The sequence below is a fragment of the Gopherus flavomarginatus genome, chromosome 16 (genome assembly GCF_025201925.1).
Source record: "Gopherus flavomarginatus isolate rGopFla2 chromosome 16, rGopFla2.mat.asm, whole genome shotgun sequence".
Lineage (NCBI taxonomy): Eukaryota > Metazoa > Chordata > Testudines > Testudinidae > Gopherus > Gopherus flavomarginatus.
This window is the reverse complement of record NC_066632.1, coordinates 8,619,735-8,632,755: the sequence shown is the minus strand read 5'-3', so window position 1 is coordinate 8,632,755 and position 13,021 is coordinate 8,619,735. Positions and strand designations below refer to the sequence as shown.

Here is a 13,021-nt window from a genome sequence, read left to right as displayed (position 1 = left end):
GGTAATCGGCCTTGGTAATCTCTTCAAAAGTTTCAGCCAGAGTATGGGCAATGCGCTTGCGCACATTTATTGGGAGAGTCACTATGGTCTTTGTCCCAGTCAGGCTAATGCATCCGTGCCACTGTGCTGCAAGGGGTGGGGGGACCATTGCTACACAGGCAAGCTGCATAGGGGCCAGGGCAGAATCCACATTGCTGTAGAAGACCCTTTCCCTTGCTTCCCAGGTGACCCGCAGTGGCGAGATATCTTCCAGGATAAAATCCTGTGGAAAATGTTGGGATAGTGTTCAGTGTAGGTCTCCCTGCAGCTGTTTGCTTTCCTCAATGCACAGAAACCCCAGTACAGCCCTGAACCAGTCAGTCTCCCTTCCCAGGTGACCCACAGCAGTGAGATATCTTCCAGGATTAATTAACTCCTGCACCCATTCCCCTCTACTCACCATTTCTTCGCTGCTCTGGGTTCTGTGTGCTCTGTTTGGTATGTGGAAAGTATGCTAAAGTGAGACTGTTAACTCCTTCACTGTGATTATACACAATGCTCCCTCTTTGTTAAATGTTTCAGTTTTTATCTTTCTAATAACAGTGTCCTTGAATTCTTAACTGGCCGTATCAGAGACTGCTGAGAGGCTACAAAACCTGAGGAAGAAGCCACGGAAAAGCAAAGACGATATGGTGAAAGCAGTTATGAATCAGTCTGCCAGAGAGAGTAAAAAACTGCAGGAATGAAGGGAAAAAATGCAGTAGTGGAGGGAGAGAGAAAGCAGGAGAAAGGCAGCGGCTAAGAAGAAAAGCACGAAGCAGCTGATAAGCATCCTGATGCGCCAAACGGACTGTATCCAGTCACTCATAGCCATGCAGGCAGAGCACAACAGTGCCGCCCCACCCCCAGTCCCAAAGCTCTTTCCTTTGTGCCTCAATGTCAGCTCAAAACTCCCTTCTCCAGCATCCAGGTTCTTACCACCACCAGCTGCCCCCAACACCTGTACGTTCACCTACCAGCCCTGAGAACTAAGACCCTTACCCTCTGCACTCAACCCCCATCACCATGCAGTATAGGCATCCTGAAGTGCAGCAGTCATTGTACAGCATTCCAGACAGGACATATTCAAACCTCTGACTGTACAGTTCACCACCCCACTCCCCTGCCCTTTTAGTTATTTTCCTTTCAATAAATGAATTCTTGGCTTTTAAAACAGGTTTTTTTTAATTGCAGAAAGTGAAAGATACCGTAGCCCAGGAAAAAAACAGGCACTGCAAATCATTGTAACCACTGCACTTCACTCTCGTGCAAGGCACCTAACATTACTGTTAGTTTTCAGCCTCAAATTCCTCCCTCAAGGCATCCCTAATCCTCGTAGCCCTGTGCTGGGCCTCTCCAGTAGCCCTGCTCTCTGGCTGTGCAAATTCAGCCTCCAGGCGTTGAACCTCAGAGGTCCATTCCTGACTGAATGTTTCACCCTTCCCTTCACAAATATTATGGAGGGTACAGCACATGGATATAACCGCAGGAATGCTGCTTTCCCCCAAGTCTAGCTTCCCATAAAGAGATCTCCAGCGTCCTTTTAAACAGCCAAAAGCACACTCCACAGTCATTCGGCACCGGTTCAGCCTTTAGTTGAACCGGTTCTTGCTCCTGTCAAGTTTCCCTGTATACGGTTTCATGAGCCAAGGCATTAACGGGTAAGCGAGGTCTCCAAGGATCACAATGGGCATTTCGATGTCCCCTACTGTGATCTTCCGGTCTGGGAAAAAAGTCCCGGCCTGCAGCTTCCTGAACAGGCCACTGTTCCGAAAGATGCGTGTATCATGCACCTTTCCAGGCAAGCCTGTGTAAATGTCAATGAAACGCCCACAGTGATCCACAAGTGCCTGGAGAACCATAGAGAAATACTCCTTCCGATTAACGTACTCAGATGCTAGGTGGGGTAGTGCCAGAATAGAAATATGCGTCCCATCTATCGCCCTTCCACAGTTAGGGAAACCCATTTGTGCAAAGCCATCCAGAATGTCTTGCACTTTCCCCAGAGTCACGGTTCTTCTTAGCAGGATGCGATTAATGGCCCTGCAAACTTGCATCAACACGATTCCAACTATCGACTTTCCCATTCCAAACTGGTTTGCGACCTATTGGTAGCTATCTGGAGTTGCCAGCTTCCAGATTGCAATAGCCACCTGCTTCTCCACTGGCAGGGCAGCTCTCAATCTCATGTCCTTGCGCCGCGAGGTGGGGGGCGAGCTCCTCACACAGTCCCATGAAAGTGGCTTTTCTCATCCAAAAGTTCTGCAGCCACTGCTCGTCATCCCAGACTTCCATGACGATGTGATCCCACCACTCAGTGCTTGTTTCCCGAGCCCAAAAGCAGCGTTCCACAGTGCTGAGCATTTCCATGACTGCCACAAGCAATTTGTTGTCATACGCATCAGATGACTTGATATCATCGTCGGACTCCTCACTGTCACTTTGGAGCTGAAGGAATAGCTCCACTGCCAAACTTGATGTGCTGGCGACACTCATCAGCAAAGTCCTCAGCTGCTCGGGCTCCATTTCCCACAGAAATCACGCTGCACAGAAACCTTTGGGAGACTCACAATGGCGCCAAATGTGAACAGAAAAACAGTGACTGCTGGGATGTGAAGCGATGCACCACGGGGCGTTGGGACAGGAAGCGGAATGACCCGCACCCTTCTGTCCCCTTTCCACAACCCATGGTGCCAAAATGGGACGAGGTGCTCTGTTGTATAGCTGCCCACAATGCACCACTCCCAACAGCGCTGTAAATGCTGCAAAAGTGACCACACTGCAGCGCTGGTAGCTGTCAGTGTGGCCACACTGCAGTGCTTTCCCTAAACAGCTGCACAAAGACAGCTGTAACTCCCAGCGCTGCACACCTGCAAGTGTAGCCAAGCCCTCAGAGACTAAGAAATTTATTTGAGCATAAGCTTTCGTGGGCTAAAACCCACTTCATTGGATGCATGCAGTGAAAAATACAGCAGGAAGATATATATAGATCTGTATTTGTTTTAAGCCTGCTGCCTATTAATTGCATTTGGTGGCCCCTAGGTCTTATATCATGGGATCAAGTAAATAATTTTTCCTTATTCACTTTCTCCACACCACTCATGATTATATATACCTTTATCATATCCCCTCTTAGTCTTCTCTTTTCAAAGCTGAAAAGTTCTGGTCTCTTTAATCTCTCCTCATATGGGACCCATTCCAAACCCCTAATCATTTTAGTTGCCCTTCTCTGAACTTTTTCTAACGCCGGTATATCTTTTTTGAAATGAGGAGACCACATCTGTACGCAGTATTCAAGATGTGGGTGTACCATGGATTTATGTAAAGGCAGTAAGATATTCTCTATCTTCTTCTTTTTTTAATGATTCCTAACATCCTGTTTGCTTTTTTGACTGCTGCTGTACACTGCGTGGTCATCTTCAGAGAACTATCCATGATGACTTCAAGATCTCTTTCCTGATTAGTTGTAGCTAAATTGGCCCCCATCATACTGAATGTATAGTTGGGGGTATTTTTCCCAATGTGCATTACTTTACATTTATCCACATTAAATTTCATTTGTCATTTTGTTGACCAGTCACAGTTTTGTGAGACCTCTCTGAAGTTCTTCACTGTCTGCTTTGGTCTTAACTATCTTGAGCAGTTTAGTATCATCTGCAGACTTTGCCACCTCACTGTTTACCCCTTTCTCCAGATCATTTATGAATAAGTTGAATAGGATTGGTCCTAGGACTGACCATTCGGGAACACCACTAGTTACCCCTCTCCATTCTGAACACACCGATGGGCAAACCTGGAGAGAGAGATGGCAGCCCTTCGATAGGTCAGCTGGTAGGGCAAAGGACTGGAGCTGGCACTCAGGAAGTCATCCTGACGTCGCCCTTCTGACTCCAGCTTGAAGGAGAGCTTCTTTTTCTTCTCCTTGCTGACAAAGAGCAAGAGAAGAAAGAAAGGTCAGGTGGGCCAACTTGGTGCACAAGTCCATGCTGTCTTTTCTTGCTTGGGAGCCTGAAATGAGGGACTCGTGGTGGGTAAAGGCACTGCTGTGCTTCCAGAAAAAAGCCCACAAAGAGCATGCCAAAGCATGAGAGTGAACCAGGGACCACTATATTGTCAGTCTAACACACTCCCAACTGAGCTAAGTCAGCACCTGAATGACACTTTTGGGGCCTGCTGCTTCTCTGTCTGGGATGTTTTTGTCAGCCCTGGCACACAAAAAGGGACTCGTGAGCGCTCACGAAGGCAAGATGAATTTTTGCCTGCCTTGCTCAGCTTGACTTGCTTCCTTACCCCATTCCTGCCTTAGATCCTGGGTTACCTGGTGGCTGAAGATGGTCCATTGTCCCAAGCAGTGCCAGAGCCTGATACAGTGCCCATGGGCAGCCTTTGCTCTGCACATGCCGGCCAACCACATTTGCAAATACTTTAAAGCACCTGTCAGTAAGTTCTGGGGATAGTTGCTCACCTTCAGAGGAAGCTCCCTAAAATTGACCTATCACACCCAGTGATACATTGACCTCTGTTCAGATTGATCCAAAGGTGTGTGGAGGGGTCGCTGCTGTGGCTGCCGCTGCTGTGAGGGCACCCACTGTTGCAGATGAAGCCATCCTGCAAGCACTTTCCACCTAGCCACCCACTGAAAATCCTGTAGGGTGTAAGGTGGGAATAGAAGAACACTGGGGGGGGGGGAAATTCCTAACCTCCTAATCAGCAGGTAAATCTGCCCAGTGGTCTGTGATGGGATGTTAGATGGGTTGGGATCTGAGTTACTATAGAGAATTCTTTCCTGGGTGCTGGCTGGTGAGTCTTGCCCACATACTCAGGGTTTAACTGATCGCCATATTTGGGGTCGGGAAGGAATTTTCCTCCAGGGCAGATTGGCAGAGGCCCTGGAGGTTTTTCGCCTTCCTCTGCAGCATGGGGCACGAGTCACTTGCTGGAGGATTCTCTGGAGCTTGAGGTCTTCAAACCACAATTTGAGGACTTCAATAACTCAGACATAGGTTAGGGGTTTGTTATAGAAGTGGATGGGTGAGATTCTGTGGCCTGCATTGTGCAGGAGGTCAGACTAGATGATCATAATGGTCCCTTCTGACCTTAAAGTTTATGAGTCTATGAGTCTACTCCTCCCCCTTCTGCCACCATCAGCCATCCCATACCCGGTGCTGCAGCCGGTGGGGGTCAAAAAAAATACGGCCATATCGGAAGAGTCATTTGGGTTCTTTGCCCCACCATTCCCCTGGGGCCTGACCTGCCCTCCAGCTGAGCCACCACTGAAAATTGAAACACAAAAAAGTAGAGCCGTACAAGGCTTCAAAGCCCACCAGGCCCAACCTCCCTTCTAATACGGCAGAAAAGCCGCACTTCTCCTAACTAGGTACGGATGTCCTATTGCCCCACAAGAGGTGGAAGGCCATCATGTTCAGTCTCAGCAGCACTCGTGGAGCAGAGGGAAACATATGGCTGAGGAAATTCCCCACAGATGGGTCTTGAGCATCACAACCTTGTAGGTAATGACAAGGGCCATTTACACCACTGGCCAAACCATTCCTCACAGACCAGCAACCATTTCTTCCAGTTCGCGTTCCCCACCTCATCCCCAGCCTAAAGCTAGAAGGTCCAGTCATCAACATGCCCACTCTTGTAGCCCTCCTCTTCCGCCCTGACTGATAGAGGGGAGTATTGAGCCTCCCTCCCTTAGGCCCTTCAGCATTCCTGGGGAACACCAACACCGCCCAAGTGACTTTGGGCCAGTAGGTCAACCAATAGGGCTGCCTTCTAGGCCAGACTGCAGCCCAGCTTCAGGACTCAGAGGAAATGCAGCTTGCATTCCTACCTACAGGACTCCAGGCACGGCCAGGCTTCTGGATCAAACGTCCCCTCTTGTGCTCAAGTCACAACAGCTAGTGGAAAAAAGACAGGCTTTCATGGCCTTTGAGAAAGCAAGATAGAGCCTTGGAAGACCCAGGGTTTGTAGCACAGGAATTGTCCTAAGATCCCACCAAGACTTCAACTCGTATTGCAGGATTCAAAGTCCCGAGTGCTGGCCCTTACACCATGGGACAAAAAGGGAACCCCCAGACCTTTGCTGAGTTCTGGTTTGAATGACCCTGTGAGGGCAACCCTACATTTACTCACCAAGTTGGCATGCAGCAGTTTTCTGCAGCTCCCAGAGGCCTTTCTAAATCCAGACTGAGAAGCCAGTGGGCATGTGAGAAAGTTGCCCCTTCAATCCCAGGCAGTACATGGCCCTTCCTAGTGCAAAGCCAAGTCCTGGGGAAAAAAAGTGATGTCAAATAACATCCTGGGGAGATGTCTTCTTTCATTTTGAGGGGAATGGTTCCTTCTTCATCTGACCAGGGACTTGAACTCTGAAACCTCAAATTAAAAGTGTCTGATGCTCTACCAACTGAGCTAGCCAAGCTCACATGTAAAAGAAACAAATTTTGTGCAGAAGAGAAACTAGTCATGAAAATGAGGGCAGAAAACAATACAGAAAACCTGCTAATCTCGCTCTCTTAGCAGTCCTAGCCCCAGCCTGCTCCTCCATCCGGCGCCCTGAGGCCTTCTTCTTTTTTTAGTTAAATATCAAATCCAGGAGAAAACACAGTTATACAAAGCAAAACAAAATCACAAACAGAAATATCATTGGAAATACAAAAATAAGAAAGGAAAATGCAATCCCCATCACTTTATTGTGTCGAGGCCATTCCTGTATCGAGATCACCTGCGAAGGTCCCTGTGTGCTTACGAGAAACCTGGAAGAACTCATACCACAGCCTGAACATGAAAGTCATCTGCTCCCAGGTGCCGCAGTAAAACCCTTTCCCTATTGTGAAGTTGCACTCCATAGGATTTTATGAAAATATGCTAGTGAGTGTGAATATAATGTAATTGGATGATGCTTCATGCAAAAGGTCTCCTGTAAGGTATCATTACAAAGCTTATAATCTACTGAGTGTGTTCATCCTATTTGTATGAACCGATCATTCCTGTATCTGAAACTAGAAATATGAACTATAACTCTGAGGTCCTGTTGTAATGATGCAAAGTGTGGGCCATTAATAGTGGTTTGGACTCTTGATGGCTCCCATTAACCAGGACAATTGACCAGAGATGGCTCTGTCCTGCACCATCTGTGAGTCAGTCCAGGAAGAATGAAGGCTTGGGGTCTCCCAGGACATGTGACCATGTCACCTAGTACAAGAATCCATCTTAAACCTGGGGCTCTTCCTTAGGAGAAAGACAAAAGATTCCTGCCTTGTACCAAAGCTGTATAAGGGGGTGTGTCATGGTATAATTCCCCACTCTGAACCTTAGCGTCCAAAAGATGGGGTACCAGCATGAATTCCTCTAAGCTTAATTACCAGCTTAGAACCTGTAGCGCTGCTGCCAACCAGGAATTCCAGTGCCTGGTACACTGTGCTCCCCTCAAAACCTTGCCCAGGGACCCCCAAGACCCAGACCCTCTGAATCTTAACACAAGGAAAGTAAACCCTTTCCCCTCGTTGCCTCTCCCAGGTTTCCCCTCCCTGGGTTACCCTGGAAGATTATGGTGATTCAAACTCCTTGAATCTTAAACAGAGAGGAAAATTCACCTTTCCCCTCCTTCTCTCTCCCCCTCCCAGACTCTCCATGAGAGAGAAAGTAATCCTAACACAGAGAAAAATTAACCTTTCTCTCCCGCTTCCCTCCTTTCTCCCCACCAGTTCCCTGGTGAATCCAGACCCCGTCCCCTGGGGTCTCACACCAGAAAAAAACAACCAGTCAGGTTCTTAAACAAGAAAAGGTTTTAATTAAAGAAAGAAAAAACAGTAGAAATTATCTTTGTAAATTTAAGATGGAATATGTTACAGGGTCTTTCAGCTATAGACACTGGGAATACCCTCCCAGCCTAAGTATACAAGTACAAATTAAAATCCTTTCAGCAAAACACACATTTGAACTCCTCCCAGCCAAATACACATTTGCAAATAAAGAAAACAAACATAAGCCTAACTCGTCTTATCTACCTAGTACTCACTATTCTGGACATATAAGAGACTGTATCAAAGAGAGTGGAGAGAAACCTGGTTGCACATCTGGTCCCTCTGAGCCCCCAGAGTAAACAATGACCAAACACTAACAGCACACACACAAACTTTCCTCCCTCAAGATTTGAAAGTATCCTGTCCCCTGATTGGTCCTCTGGTCAGGTGACAGCCAGGCTCACTGAACTTGTTAACCCTTTACAGGCAAAAGAGACATGAAGTACTCCTCTTCTATTAACTCTTACTCATAGACTCATAGACTCATAGGTCAGAAGGGACCAATCTGATCATCTAGTCTGACCTCCTGCACAAGGCAGGCCACAGAACCCCACCCATCCAATTTTATAACAACCCCTATCCCAGGACCGAGTTATTGAAATCCTCAAAAATGGTTTGAAGACCTCAAGCTGCAGGGAAAACACCAGCAAGCGACCCGTGCCCCACGCTGCAGGGGAAGGCGAAAAACCTCCAGGGCACCTGCCAATCCGCCCTGGAGGAAAATTCCTTCCCGACCCCAAATATGGCGATCAGCTAAACCCTGAGCATGTGGGCAAGAGTCACCAGCCAGCACCCAAGAAGGAATTCTCCGCAGCAACTCAGTACCCATCGCATCCAACATCTCCCCGCAGACCATTGAGCAGACCTGTCTGGTGGTAATTCAAGATCAATTGCCCAAATTAACGATCCTATCATAACATCCCCTCCATATACTTATCAAGCTTTGTCTTAAAGCCAGGAAAGTCTTTTGCCCCTACTACTTCCCTCGGAAGGCTATTCCAGAACTTCACTCCCCTAATGGTCAGAAACCTTCGTCTAATTTCAAGTCTAAACTTCCTAATATCCAGTTTATACCCATTCGTCCTCGTGCCTACATTAGTACTAAACTTAAATAATTCCTCTCCCTCCCTAACGTTAACCCCCTTGATATATTTATATAGAGCGAGCATATCCCCCCTCAGCCTTCTTTTGGCCAGGCTAAACAAGCCAAGCTCTTTGAGTCTCCTTTCATAAGGCAGTTTTTCCATTCCTCGGATCATCCTCGTAGCCCGTCTCTGAACCTGTTCCAGTTTGAATTCATCCTTCTTGAACATGGGACACCAGAACTGCACACAGTATTCCAGATGGGGTCTCACCAACGCCTTATATAACGGTACTAACACCTCCTTGTCCTTGCAGGAAATACCCCGCCTGATGCATCCCAAAATCGCATTTGCTTTTCTAACAGCCGTATCACATTGGCGACTCATAGTCATCCTGCTATCAACCAGTACCCCAAGGTCCTTCTCCTCCTCCGTCGCTTCCAACTGATGCGCCCCCAACGTATATCCAAAATTCTTATTATTAATTCCTAAATGCATGACCTTGCACTTTTCACTGTTGTATTTCATCCTATTTCTATTACTCCAGTTTACAAGGTGGTTCAGATCTTCCTGAATAGTATCCCTGAACTTCTCCGTGTTAGCAATACCCCCCAGCTTCGTGTCATCCGCAAACTTTAGTAGCACATTCCTGCTCTTTGTGCCAAGGTCAGTAATAAAAAGGTTAAATAAGATCGGTCCCAAAACCAATCCTTGAGGGACTCCACTGGTGACCTCCTTCCAGCCCGACAGTTCACCTTTCAATACGACCCTCTGGAGTCTCCCCTTTAACCAGTTCCTTATCCACCTTACAACTTTCATATTCACTCCCATCTTTTCCAATTTAACTAACAGCTCCCCGTGCGGAACCGTGTAGAACGCCTTACTGAAATCTAGGTAAATTATATCTACCGCATTTCCTTTATCTAAGTAATCCGTCACCTTCTCAAAGAAGGAGATCAGATTGGTTTGGCACGATCTACCTTTAGTAAATCCGTGTTGCAATTCGTCACAATTACCATTGACCTCTATGTCCTTAACTACTTTCTCCCTTACAATTTTTTCCAAGACCTTACATACTACAGACGTCAAGCTAACAGGCCTATAATTACCCGGATCGCTCTTATTCCCTTTCTTAAAAATAGGAACTACATTAGCAATCCTCCAGTCATACGGCACAACCCCCGAGTTTATCGATTGCTTAAAAATTATCGCTAACGGGCTCGCAATTTCACGCGCCAGTTCCTTTAATATCCTCGGATGGAGATTGTCTGGGCCCTCCGACTTCGTCCCATCGAGCTGTTCAAGTACGGCCTCTACCTCAGTTGCCGTAATATCCACTTCCATATCCACATTCCCGTTTATCATCCCTCCATCATCGCAAGGTTCCTCACTAGTCTTATTAAAAACTGAGGCAAAGTACTTGTTTAGATGTTGGGCCATGCCTAGGTTATCCTTAACCTCCATTCCATCCTCAGTGTATAGCGGCCCCACTTCTTCTTTCTTTGTTTTCTTCTTATTTATGTGGCTGTAGAACCTTTTACTATTGGTTTTGATTCCCTTTGCAAGTTCCAGTTCAATGTGGCTTTTAGCCTTCCTCACTTTATCCCTACATGTTCTGACCTCAGCAAGGTAGCTTTCCTTACTGATCCTGCCTTCCTTCCACTCCCTGTAAGCTTTCTGCTTTTGTCTAATCCCCTCTCTGAGTTGTTTGCTCATCCACTTTGGCCTACAACTCTTGCCCATGGTTTTTTTCCCCTTTCTCGGGATGCAGGCTTCCGACAGTCTCCGCAGCTGTGACTTAAAGTAATTCCAGGCCTCCTCCACATTTAAATCCACTAATTCCTCCATCCAATCCACTTCCCTAACTAATTTCCTTAACTCTTTAAAATTAGCCCTCGAGAAGTCAAAAACCCTAATCCCAGATCTACATTTGTTTATCCTTCCATCTAGTTTGAACTGAATCAGCTCATGATCACTCGAACCAAGGTTGTCCCCTACCACCATTTCTTCTACGAGGTCCTCACTGCTCACCAACACCAAATCTAAAATGGCATCCCCTCTGGTAGGTGCTTCAACTACTTGATGAAGAAATCCATCCGCTATCACATCCAGAAAAATCTGACCCCTATTATTCTTGCAAGAACTCGTCCTCCAGTCTATATCCGGGAAGTTGAAGTCCCCCATAATCACACATTTCCCCTTTGTGTTTACTTCATTAAAGACATTAAAGAGGTCTCTATCCATATCCCAATCCGATCCCGGCAGTCTGTAGCACACCCCAAGCACTATCTCAGGGGAAGCTCTAGTTGCTTTTTTACCCAGTGTGATTTTTGCCCAGACAGACTCTGTCTTGTCCATTCCATCGCTTCTTATTTCGCTACATTTAATTTCATCATTGATGTACAATGCTACTCCACCACCTTTGCCTTTCTTCCTGTCTTTTCTAAACAGCACATAGCCTTCAATACCCGTGCTCCAGTCATGAGTACTATTCCACCAGGTTTCGGTAATCCCTATAATATCCGGCTTCACTTCCTACACTAGTAACTCCAGTTCCTCCATCTTGTTACCTAGGCTCCTCGCATTAGTGTACAGACCTTTTAATTTTCGGCGTTTGGCGTCAGTGACATTCTTTCCCCCATCGTGCACAAACTTTCTACCATCAGCATCACCCGTTACTCTGGTTTCTACTCCACTATTCCTCCTTGGATCAAATCTTGGGGTCGCAAGGGTATCCCCTCTCACTTTGTTTACTTCCCTCTCCAGGTTATATTCTGGCGTGGAGATCTCCCGAACATCTCCCAACCATCTCCCCCAACTTCCTAGTTTAAAGCCCTCTTGATGAGGTCGGCGAGCCTCCATCCTAGAATTCTATTTCCCTCCTTGCTGAGATGAAGTCCATCCTGAGCGAACAGTCGTCTATCCGTAAATGCTTACTTATCTGTTTATGACAGGGTGGAACAGAAGAATGGTAGATGCAGTCATGAGACATCCCCTAGCTATCATCTGAGCTGGAACACGGACTATACCAGATGAAAAGATTGGGCCTAGACAAGATATAAGTCTAGTCTGCAAAACAAGCTTATTGGAAGATCTCTGAGAGTGAGATTAGATCTGTATTGAGTTTCATACTGTATTAGGCTTGGACTTGCATGTTTTTGTTTTATTTTGCTCTGTGAAGAATACAAGCTCCATAGAGAAGGAAAAGTTAATGCCTTAGAAAAATCTGTGTATGTGTTAGATGAGTGGGATGATGTCTAGAAACCACTCTCCTCTAGTTTCTTTTCTCTGATTTCCTGTAGAAAATCTGAAGCAGGGAGCAAAATCCATTGTTTTCTCTGAGGCTTGAACTCAGGACCCTCAGAGTATGAGACTGACATGCTGCCAACTGCACTAAGAAGGCTTGGAAAAGCTTTAGGCTCAGTGTATGTAGGACCCTCCTACAGCAGTGACTGGGGCAGGGAAGAAGCCAGAGATGTGCTGGAAGAAGCAGGGAGCTCTGGTGACCAGAGACTTTTCCTGGCAGCTTTCACAGCAGCAAAGAAATCAATTCATGCTGCTAGTGGACAATCTACTGGAACTAATGGCAGTACAGGAGGGATGTTTCCAAGCTGTGCACCTACTTCCACATTTTAGAACTTACTCTCCTTTTCCTACTATGGCACTTTCCAGATGAATTAAGCAAAGCAAGCTGGGGAAACTACACAAGGAATAGAAACCAGTGCTCCAGATAAGGGTTGAATTCATAACCCCAGCAGTATCTCCCTCTGTGCTAACCAGTTGCACTAGTGCAGGTGCTTCTTAGACAAAGTCGAGAAGCAGGCAGTTATCAGTCTCTGTGGGTCACACCTTTGCCTGGTGATTGTAAGGCTGTTGCATCAAACCTAACTCAAGATGCAGGTTTTCAGCCATGAGACTCCAGGACATTTTAACAGGAAGAAAATCTCCTCTATTCTGGTTTAGCCTCATTTGACTCTTTCTGCCCGTCTTCTCCCCACCCCCCGCAGTCTCTTTCCTTCCCCATTGGGGCCATGCAGCGAGGAGCCCACTCAATCTCTGTCACAGAGTTTGTATCCCATAAAGGGAGGGAGGGGTCACTCCAAAACATTGATA

At 46.7% G+C, this 13,021-nt stretch overlaps 1 non-coding gene across 1 annotated transcript; it reads right to left on the bottom strand.

The window, feature by feature from the left end:
- Window positions 1–12,238: 12,238 nt before the first annotated feature.
- On the bottom strand, window positions 12,239–12,311 carry TRNAM-CAU (transfer RNA methionine (anticodon CAU)). Its single transcript has one exon. It is a non-coding gene; the product is annotated as a tRNA-Met (tRNA).
- Between the last annotated feature and the right edge of the window lie 710 nt (window positions 12,312–13,021).